Raw genomic sequence first — 12,251 nt, 5'->3', positions numbered from 1 at the left:
AACAAATGTTTTCAGTGGAGAAATTTGTTGCCAATATTCTAATCCATCCTCTCCTGTCTGGCCTCAAGCTGCCTGTTCCTGCAAGCTGGCAACACTTCCACACATCTGTCCCCATTCAATGCTGCACTCCAGTGCCAGCTTCTGCCCCCACTGTATGCCCTGTACAAACACTTCAGTCACCTGCACCTTCCTTCCTTCCCAGCGGTTATCCAGGCAAACAAATCTCTTAACCACTTCCTGTCCGGACACTTTTACCCCCTTCCTGTCCAGGGCAATTTTCAGCTTTCAGCGCTATCACACTTTGAATGACAATTGCGCGGTCATGCAATACTGTACCCATATTAATTTTTTACCATTTTTTTGAGACAGATAAAGCTTTATTTTGGTGGTATTTATTCACCGCTGGGATTTTTATTTTTTTTGGTATGTAAATGAAAAAGTCCAAAAATTTTGAAAAAAGTGTTTTTCTTATAATAATTTGCAAATAAATAATCTTTCATCATAAATCTTGACCAAAATGTATTCCGTTATATTTTTGGTAAAAAAAAAAAAATAAGCCAAATTAGTTTATAACCAAAAATTATCATTTTTAAACATTTTTTTACATTTTTATTTTATTTTTTTATATTATTATTTATGTTTTTGTTTTTTTGTTTTTTTCATACGGTCACCCTAGCAGTACAATGTCACCATGGTGAGACTGTACTACTTGTGGGGGGTGATGAAGATTTTTTTTTTTTACAGTGATTGCTTTTACACCAATATAGAATGTAAAAGCAATCATTTCTCTTTCTCTCGGTCTGCATTCTTGCAGCCATTGAGAAATACTGAGTGAGCTGTGATTGGTCACACCTTGTCACATGGTACAAGGCTGTTGTGAATAGCCTTGTACCATGTGACCTCTGTGATCATTCACAGATTTCACACGTAGTAAGCAATGAAGTGACATCTTGCTTACTACTTTGCATGTGATCACTGATTGGCCAATCAGTGATCACATGATCGGGACCTCGTACAGAGGTCCCGCCCGACGATTGGTGTTTCACTGTGTCCGGAGGACACAGCGGGCACCAGGGAGCGCGCACAGCTAGAAAAGGCGGGTGCCGTTCATGAACGGCAACCCTCCCCTGGAGTGCCGCCACCCTGCCGTTTATAAACAGCAGGCGGACGGCAAGTGGTTAAAGGCTAAGTTCAGCTTTTACATAAACTAGCCCATACAAACAAGGGGCCCCTGTAGTTTAACCACTTAAGCTACCCCCTTCAGGACCAGGTCATTTTTTTTGCTATTTAGCACTGCGCTACTTTAACTGGTAATTGCGCAGTTATGTGACACTGTACCCAAACAATTTTTTTTCTACACAAATAGAGCTTCCTTTTGGTAGTATTTGATCACTACTGGGTATTTTATTTTTTTGTAATATAAACAAAAAAAGATTGAAATATGTAAAAAAACACAAAACAATATTTTTTACTTTCTGCTATAAAACGTATCCAATAAAAAAAAATTAAAATTAAAATCAAATTTCTTCATAAATCTAGGCCAAAATGTATTCTGCTACATGTCGTTAAAAAAAAAAATCCCAGTAACTGTATATTAATTGGTAGAGTGTCTACAAACTATGGAATATATACTGGAATTTTTATTTATGTATTTATTTATTTAAATTCAATGCTGCAGGGAGAAGAAACAAACAGATCGTTCCCTCTGTATGGAGGCCTGTGTAATGTAAACAGATCGTTCCCTCTGTATGGAGCCCTGTGTAATGTAAACAGATCGTTCCCTCTGTATGGAGGCCTGTGTAATGTAAACAGATCGTTCCCTCTGTATGGAGCCCTGTGTAATGTAAACAGATCATTCCCTCTGTATGGAGGCCTGTGTAATGTAAACAGATCATTCCCTCTGTATGGAGGCCTGTATAATGTAAACAGATCGTTCCCTCTGTATGGAGCTCTGTGTAATGTAAACAGATCATTCCCTCTGTATGGAGGCCTGTATAATGTAAACAGATTGTTCCCTCTGTATGGAGCCCTGTGTAATGTAAACAGATCATTCCCTCTGTATGGAGGCCTGTATAATGTAAACAGATCGTTCCCTCTGTATGGAGCTCTGTGTAATGTAAACAGATTGGTCCCTCTGTACAGAGCTCTGTGTAATGTAAACAGATTGGTCCCTCTGTACAGAGCTCTGTGTAATGTAAACAGATCGTTCCCTCTGTACGGAGCTCTGTGTAATGTAAACAGATCGTTCCCTCTGTATGGACCCCTGTGTAATGTAAACAGATTGGTCCCTCTGTACAGAGCACTGTGTAATGTAAACAGATCGTTCCCTCTGTACGGAGCTCTGTGTAATGTAAACAGATCGTTCCCTCTGTACGGAGCTCTGTGTAATGTAAACAGATCGTTCCCTCTGTATGGACCCCTGTGTAATGTAAACAGATTGGTCCCTCTGTACAGAGCGCTGTGTAATGTAAACAGATCGTTCCCTCTGTACGGAGCTCTGTGTAATGTAAACAGATCGTTCCCTCTGTACGGAGCCCTGTGTAATGTAAACAGATCGTTCCCTCTGTACGGAGCCCTGTGTAATGTAAACAGATCGTTCCCTCTGTACGGAGGCCTGTGTAATGTAAACAGATCGTTCCCTCTGTACGGAGGCCTGTGTAATGTAAACAGATCGTTCCCTCTGTACGGAGGCCTGTGTAATGTAAACAGATCGTTCCCTCTGTAATGTGTGTAAAATGTGCTGCTTTTACTAATAGATCTGTAAATTTCTCACCCTGCTGTGCAGGGATGAGAAACACAGAGATCATTTTCCTCTGTACAGAGCTCTGTGTTGATTGTCAACACAGAGCTCTGGGCTGTGATAGTCAATCAGCAGGTCCGTGAATGATTGGCAGGGAGTTGCTGACAGCAGGAGTAGGTGGGCAGGGGCGAGCATGTGCATACCCGAAACCCAGAAGTAGGCTACAATGTACGGGTACGTTGCTTTGCCTATAGCAGCTGCCCAACCACAGTACATTGCAGGCAGGAGGGAAGTGGTTAATGTATAGCTATAGGTCTTTTCTGTCACCCATGAAGCATCTTATAGCGGGACTGCGGCGTGCATTCTGACACTGGGGGGAACTGACTTGGTGTCACTGACATCCCCAGTGACACCAATACAGTGATTAGTGCCAATAAAAAGCACTGACACTGTACTAATGGCACTGGGCAGGAAGGGGTTAACATGAGGGGCGATCAAAGGGTTAACTCTGTGCTGTGTGCTGTTTCACTGCAAGCTGTGTCTGTGTGCTTCACTGTAATCACGCTGCTTTGCATGGCTGTGTGGTGCACAGCCATCCAAAGCAGTGTGCACAAGCTGACAGGGAAGAGAACCGTTTTGTTTACTAACAGTTCTCCTTTCCGTCGGAGATGCTCAGCAATCACTCTGTGCCGGTGAGTAATCACCAGCCGGGACCCAGTAATTGACAGCCATGGCCACGAATGGCGGCGCAGGTAAGGTGCGTGTGCACCTTGCGCACACCCCCTACCCAGATATGCAAAATAACGTATATATATGTGATTTTGCACACATGTGCCGCCCTGCAGCAGTATATCCGCTATAGGGCGGTCAGGAAGTAGTTAAAATTCATGTATTTATTTTTACACTGTCCCTTTGATTTTTTCTTCATTGCTTTTATTCCTATCATAAGAAATGTAAACATCCCTTGTGATAGAAATAATGCATGACAGGTCCACTTTATGGAGACATCTGAGGTCATTAAGACGCCAAATATTTCCTCTACCGTGGAAAACATGAGATCAATAAAAAAACTATTGATCTCTACTTTCCAGAAGAAAAAAATGGCAGTGTTTACATATACCAGAGCCAAAAGTGACATTATGAGTTCACTTCTGGCCTCCCAGGATCATAGAGACGGCCGGTCCATGACCAACTCTGTGGTTACCCAGTTCAGCCTCCAGATCAGATCTCGGGCTCCCTTATTACACGGGAGAGCCCAGAGAGGCGTCGGTGGGCTTTCGGAGATGTCCCCTCCTGCTGCCTGTAAAAGCGATCCAGCAGCTATTCAGACACTAGGATAGCTTTTACAAAAGAGGGAATGGATAGCTGAAAAGAAAGATACCAAGATGGTGCCTGTAGTTGCAAGCATCATTCCAATATAAGTACAGGAAGTCAGAGATGTCCATACAAGTCCACCTATGGTGTATCCATACCCAAGTTTCTTCTTTGCCATCCAGATTGCTCTTTAGAGAGCATTTGATGGACAGTGAGGACGTATACTAACCACCCTGCAGTTGCAGGACACTTGGTCACATTCACAACGCTCATTTATACATTTCCACGTACCTTCTCTTATTAGCAGAATTTTCATCTTGAATTTCCAAGATTGGTAGTTCTGGTTTGCAAATAAAAGCTTTGTTGCAGCTGTGTTACTGGCCATTTTCTTTTATTCTGTTGTAGTCTTCTTTCTGCTTGCACTGTTCTATCTTGCACTTATTTGCTGTAGCTGGCTATGAATGGGCTCATAACCTGTTAGAAATTCTGTATATACAGGAGCCCTACAGAACAGACAGTCCACATGTGCTTTACTGCAGCACTGCAACAAGGAAACAGGAAACTTGATGAAGAGAAAACAGAGTATACCATAGACCCAGCTACAAACTTATAAACACTGCCATCTACTGGTAGAAGAATATATCTCTATTGAATACTGATGTAGTTGTTGCACAAAATACATGAACATTGTATTCCAACAATATCCCACCCACTTTCAGATGCCATAGAAACCAGATAATCAATGTTATTCACTTTACTTGTCACTGGTCATAATGTTATGGATGATCAGTGTATATTATCTATTTACACTGCAGTACCATGTGGGAATTTTATTTTGTGTTTGCTACATTGAGCTTTAAAGCACTGAAATTGATCAATACCATGTATGGCCCCTTAATATCAGTCATCTTTTAATTTTGGATCACTACCTTTTTAATGAAAATCTTCCTCACGTATTAGATTCTAAAGACCATATAATGGCAGATATATATTTTTAGAAAATACACATTTTCTGCTCGTGGAGAATATGCTTAGAGCACTAATGGCATCAGCCCCAGATAATTTTGTTTCTCATTATCTCTGCAATTCAGGCACGAAGTCAAGGAAAATGTCAGTTTATGATTTTATTTCTCACATTTCGATGGTTTTAGTGAGAGACCCTTTCCTCCTTTATGACCCATGTTTGATGACCCTTATTTCTGTATCCATTTTATTGATATCTTCTCTGAATCACCCCTTGGCCATCAAGATGCTTTCACAGCTAGAGAGAATGAATAGCCTTTGCAATTTTTTTTAAATTTAAAATATACTTCTATAAGAGATCAATTTGTAGCACACGCAGTTAAGGCAACTTCTGCTAGTGGATTGGGTTATGGCTACGCTAACATGTTACCAGGGTCGGACTGACCATTTGGAAACTTGGGCACTGCCCGAGGGTCTGGGGTCAGTAGGGGGCCCCATGAGATGCCCCTGGTAACTTTTTCATAGGCTTTTTTGAGTTTGGGCAAGGACACAGGGGCCCCATAAGCCCCTGGCTGCTGCCCATGTACTCAGTTATGATACCAGCCATTTGATAGCTTGACAGTTCAGTTGAGAGCACAAGCAACTATGACAGTTATCATACATGGCTATGGTTTTGGGAAATGGTTAAAAAGTGATGGGTTTAGTTCCACTTTAAAGTGGAGTTCCACTCACCCTGTCTAAAAATAAAAGTCAGCAGCTACAAAAACTGTAGGTTCTGAATTTTAATAAACAGCCACTTACCTGTCCCTTGGTCCCACAGTGTATCCCCCGGAGCCCGTTTCACCGGCCGTCCTGTATTCCAGGAGGCCGGCATCTTCAGTGTTTGCACCCGGCTGTGATACCTTGCGGCTTCATAGCTGGGTACCCACTGCGCATGCGCGAGTAGCACTGCGCTTCATGAATGGTCCTGTAGTCTTCTGGGACCTGTCACGTGTCCCAAAAGACTACAGGGGAGGGAGGACACCTTTTGCTTCCGGTCGCCTAGGCGATTGGACCGGAAATGGCAGTGGGTACCTGTCAAATTCGGTTACCTTCTCCCCCCCGACCCCCCAAAGGTGCCAATCCTTAATGGGGAATGGGGGAGCAGTCCTTAAAGCAGAACTTCCCCTTTAGGGTGGAGCTCCACTTTAAGTACCTGTTCATACCTGAGCATATTGGAATAAATTATGCCTGCGATTCCAGAAATGCAGCAAAATGCGGGACGTGGTTGAGGTGTCATTATTTTGCAGCGATTGTTGTATGACAAAAAGCACAAAAACCACAGCAAAACAAGCAACGCCAAACACGTCTGGCTCAGTGCCAAAATTTGGCACATGAGTTTCTTTGGTGTGTACTTGGAGCAGAGGGAGGCCAATTTAAAATGAATGGTGCCGCTCCAAAAATGCACAAAATTGCGCAAAAAAAAATGACATGGGCTCAGGTGTGACTGTGTGGCAGGCAATTAACCTACTGTATATAAAAAAGATCTGTGTAATTACCTTTTTTTTTTTTTACCAATCCAGTCACGTGATCCTGCGGCTCTGTGTTAAAGGAGCACTCCACAAGATCCCTGACATCACCGATAGGCTCCCATGGCCCAGCTGTTGTAAGTGCTCCCTCCTCTCCCCTGCAGCAGCTACTCACTGACATATGGGAGCCTTAGCTCTGAGTTTAGGAGACTGGACCTGAAAATAGGTAAGTATACACATCTTTTTTAACCCCTTGGCGCCGGCGTCTCTCGGCCCTTTAACCACTAGCCTACGGGGCACTTATACCCCCTTCCTGCCCAGGCCAATTTCCAGCTTTCAGCGCTGTCACATTTTGAATGACAATTGCACGGTCATGCAACACTGTACCCATATGAAATTTTTATCATTTTTTTTTAGGCAGATAGAGCTTTCTTTTGGTGGTATTTAATCACCTCTGGGATTTTTATTTTTTCTTAACTAGCTGCCGACCGCAGATAGCCGAATGACGGTTACACTGCGGCCGGCCAGTTCTGAGTGGACGTCATATGACGTCCTCCCAGAACACGCTCTCCTACAGACACAGCTGATCACGTGATGTGGTAAAAGGCCAATCACAGCGGCCTTTTACCACGTGATCAGCGGTGTCCAATGACACGCTGATCAGAGGGAAATGCAAGTGCAGGTTCTCGGCTGCACTTTCCTCACGCTGTCAGATCGTGAGGAAAGTACTGCCGAGAACCGGCAGTTGTCAGAGCGGGGATCGGCACCGATCATCAGGGCACTGATGATCGGTGCCCTGATGATCGGTGCCCAGCAGTGCCACCCGCAAGTTCCGCCCACCTGTGCCCAGCAGTGCGCCCACTAGCTCCACCCAACTGTGCCCAGCAGATCACCCACCTGTGTCCAGCAGTGCACCCACCTGTGCCACTCTGCAGTGTCACACACCTGTGCCCAGAAGTGCCCCCTACCTGTGCCCAGCAGTGCCACCCACCTGTGCCCACCCACCTGTGCCCAACAGTGCCACCCACCTGTGCCCACCCACCAGTGCAGCCCAGCAGTGCTGCCAGTCAGTGTCGCCAGTCAGTGCCCAGGGGTTGTGCCAGTCAGTGCTGCCAGTCAGTGCCCAGCAGTGATGCCAGTCAGTGCTGTCTATCAGTACCCATCATCAGTGTCACCTATCAGTGCCGCATATTAGTGCCGCCTGTCCGTGACACCTCATTAGTGCTGTCTATCAGTGCCGCCTATCCGTGCCACCTCATTAGTACTGCCTATCAGTGCCCTTTAGTGCTGCCTATCAGTGCCCATCAGTGCTGCCTATCAGTGCCCATCAGTGCCGCCTATCAGTGCCCATCAGTGCTGCCTCATCAATGCACATCAGTGAAGGAGAAAAAAATACGTGTTTGAAAAATTTTATAATAGAAACAAAGAAACTTTTTTTTTTCAAATTTTTTGCACTTTTTTTATTTATAGCGCAAAAAGTAAAGCGCCCAGTGGCGATTAAATACCACCAAAAGAAAGCTCTATTTGTGAGAAAAAAATGATCAAAATTTCATATGGGTACAATGTTGCATGACCGCGCAATTTTCAAAGTGCAGCAGCGCTGAAAGCTGAAAATTAGCCTGGTAAATAAGGGGGTATAAGTGCCTGGTAAGGCAAGTGGTTAAACAAACCAAAAACCACTGAAAATTTTGAAAAAAAAAAGTTTCTTTTCTTAGTTTTTGTTATACAATTTTGTAAATAAGTGATTTTTCTCCTTCACTGATGTGCGCTAATGAGGCTGCAGTGATGGGTACTGATAGGCTGCACTGATGGACACTGATAGGTGGCACTGATGGCCACTGATGAGGAGGCACTGGTAGGTTGCACTGATGGGCATTGACAGGCATCACTGATGGGCACTGAAAGGCAGCACTGACTGGCATTGATAGGTGGCACTGACTGGCACTGATGGGTGACATTGAAAGGCAGCTCAGATGGGCACTGATATGTGGCATTGATGTGCACTGGTATGCACTGATATGTGGCATTGATGTGGCACTGATGGGCGCTGGCATGTGGCACTGATGGGCACTGGCACATGGCACTGATGGGCACTGACAGGTGGCACTTCTGGGGCCACACTGATCATCAGGGCAAACTGATCATCAGTGCCCTGATGATCAATGTACATATCCCCTTTCGCAGAAAGCCGATTACCGGCTCTCCTCTCGAGCTGTCAGCGTGACAGCTCGAGAGGAGAGAAATGCCGATAACCGGCATTTTCGTGTTTACATGTGATCAGCTGTGATTGGACACAGCTGATCACATGACCGAGCCGACATCTTCGGCTCTTTCCTTGATCCGCTGTGTCCGGGGGACCTATCAGAACCAGAGAACCGCCTTGCGCCCGTCATTGTACTATAGGGCGGGCGGAAGGTGGTTAAGGGTTTCAGAAGCTGGGAGACGGGGCGGGGTTTTAGGGTCTTGTGACCGCTGTGATTTGCTGTCACGGCGGTCACATGATTGGGAAAGGTCCCAATCGCAAGAGGAGATCGGGACCTTTCCATAAGCACCGGACATGTGTGCTGGGAGCACACAGGGCGCACGCTCTCAGTACATATGTTTTTCTTAATTGCACGCAAATGTGCGGCAGCTCGGCGTCAATGCCCAGACGCTGGGAGGCCGCAGATTTGCGTGCAGCCGGCGCCAAGAGGTTAAACAGGTTAGGCAAGATACTGTAGATAGCGGACAGAGCATTTTTAAGAATAGTTATAGTAAAAGTAGAACTATGTGCAAAACTTTTTTTTTTCCATTTTGGCTAGAGCAAGGGAGGGTTATAACATCTGTCAGGTTACTTTTCACCATCTGTGTCCCGTTGCAGATATTTCCATTCACTTTCTGTCCCGCAGCTAGACAGGAAATTAAAGGAAATCTCTGCAAATTAAGGGAATTTCTTGGGGACTCTCAGGTCACCAGAACTAGTGTCCCCATTGGAAGATTTCCCCTCTATTACTTTTCTGGAGACAACCCAAAATTTGGGATTTTCTTTTACTTTCAATGGTAAACAGGACAAATAGAGAGAGTGAATCTCCTTAATGGGGGTACAGACAGCAATAAAACCTGAAGGGTCCAATCCCTCTCCACTCTATTCGAAGCAAGCAAATGAAAAAGTTTTGCTTAAGTTATACTTTAACTTTTTTTTTCCACTTCCTGCTGTACTTTTGAGTTCTCCCATGTCCCCTTAAGAGGAAGTTGCTGCCATGAATTGGCCTGGGGTCACATAATCCTTGGCTCTGCTCCTCCCATCCCTGAAGGGCTCTCATTTGTTGAGAAGTAATCCCAATCTGTAGAATTATATTACACTGTATATATAAAATAGCAATATGTCAGAAATACCAAGTGATTAACATTGGAAAAATGATTTATTCTGGCCAATGAAATTAATAAACGCCCAAACGCTTGACAAGGGTAAATGCATGTAAACACCGTATGCACTAACCGCTTTCGCACTGCCCTGTAGCAGAAATACTGCTACAGGGTGGCACGAGTGCGAAAAATCATGTATATATGTGATTTTGCAATTCCAGGTACCCTACCCGCGCCGCCATTCGCGGCCTCGGCTGTCAATCACTGGGTCCCGGCCGTTGATTCCCTGTTGGCACCCGACGAACTACAAGGATTTCCGACGCCGGAGAGACCTATATGTAAACACAACAGATCTCTCCCCTGTCAGCTGCAGCACACTGCATAGCAGAGCCATACAAAGCAGTGTGCTTACAGTGAAGCCCCATAATGGAACAGCACATATGTCAGTGACACCAAGTCAGTTCCCCACAGTGTCAGAATGCCTGCCGCAGTCCTGCTATAAGTCGCTGAACGCTGCCATTACTAGTAAAAAAATAAATTTGAGTATATATACCGCCATTTGTAAACGCTATAACTTTCACGTAAACCAACTAATTTACATGTATTGACATTTTTTTTGTAGCAAAGACATACATTTTGGCCTAAACTTATAACAAAATTAGTTTTTTTACATTTTTTTACTGGACATCACACAGGCGAACAAATACCGCCAAAAGAAAGCTCTATTTGTGGAAAAAAAGGACATAAATTTCATTTGGGTGAAGCGTCGTATGACCGTGCAACTGTCAGTTAAAGTACTGAAGCCTCGTATCGCAAAAAATGGCCTGGTCAGGAAAGGGGGGATTCCTCTGGAGGGCAAGTGGTTAACATCAGGTGGTTTTTTAGCCAAAATGCTGCTACCAGGAGGAGGCTTCTAGGGGAGTTCAAAATAAAACCATCAGTGTGCATGAGGCCCTATAATCAGTCAGGTTATTCATTTATTTTTACAATGCAAATGGCCAAAACTTGCCAGGACCAGAGTTCAACTTTAAAAGTTTTTGTGCCCGGAGTCCACCTTTAAGTTATCACATACATTCTATACCTACTCCCAGACTCCATTGATCGTTTCTGTAGACTAGAGCCAAGTCATTGACTTCCAGCATCTCCTTCTTGGCACCTTGACAGCAGCATGAAAAAAGCTTCCTAATAAAACGGGCCCTGAAATTCAGAGCACACGTCAACAAGATAATTATGAATCAATTTACAAATGTTGATTTGATCCGGGCCTCTGGTGTCTGCCAGACCAGGAAGATTTCATGGCAGAAAGCCATTTAGCGAATGTGGGCCACGGGAAAATTTAAATACTTGACTGGCACCTGGAAAGGGAAGCAAAGACACAGCGAGGAATTAAGGAACATTCTCATTCTGAGAAAATAGAATTCGACTCTGAAGTGAAAGGCAGCTGCTGTATGAAAAATGACACTGTGCTCATTGTCTGAAGACTCTATTTTTATAAGTGGTGTGATTATTCCGATGAATGACGGAATTATTTATGAGACAATTTAGCAAAACATATGGAACAACAAGATCTAAAAAAAAAACGACAAAAAACGCAGCTTACAGTCTGAATGAATCCCACATCAAATATTGGGTTTTATTCATAGAAACAACAGCCTTCTGCTCCTTTATCCCTCCCAACACAGCAATGGTACTCAGGGGTCTCCAAATTATTCAGTAGGAGGGTCACATCAGAGTTGTCCTTTACTGTACATCCAGGAGAGCCAAGCAGAGTCCTGCCTTACGTCTAGGAGAGCCAATCCGAGTCCTCCCATACCTCTAGGAGAGTCAGAGCCCTTCCATACCTCTAGGAGAGCCCATCAAGGTCCTCCTGTACCTCTAGGAGAGCCCATCAAGGTCCTCCCTTACCTCTAGGAGAGCAAATCAGTGTCCTCCCATACCTCTAAGAGAGCCAGAGTCCTCTTATACCTCTAGGAGATCCAATTATAGTCCTCCTGTACCTCTAGGAGAGCCCATCAAGGTCCTCCCTTACCTCTAGGAGAGCCAATCCAAGTCCTCCCATACCTCTAGGACAGTCAGAGCCCTCCCATACCTCTAGGAGAGCCCATAAAGGTTCTCCTGTACCTCTAGGAGAGCCCATCAAGGTCCTCCCTTACCTCTAGGAGAGCCAATCAGAGTCCTCCCATACCTCTAGGAAAGCCCATCCAGGTTCTCCCGTACCTCTAGGAGATCCAATCATAGTCCTGCCGTACCTCTAGGAGATCCAATCATAGTCCTCCCGTACCTCTAGGAGATCCAATCAAGGTCCTACCGTACCTCTAGGAGATCCAATCATAGTCCTCCCGTACCTCTAGGAGATCCAATCATAGTCCTCCTGTACCTCT

Source organism: Staurois parvus, unplaced genomic scaffold (assembly GCF_062004578.1).
Source record: "Staurois parvus isolate SC_StPar_1 unplaced genomic scaffold, SC_StPar_1.0 ptg000137l, whole genome shotgun sequence".
Lineage (NCBI taxonomy): Eukaryota > Metazoa > Chordata > Amphibia > Anura > Ranidae > Staurois > Staurois parvus.
Note: the sequence above shows the minus strand (reverse complement) of the source record.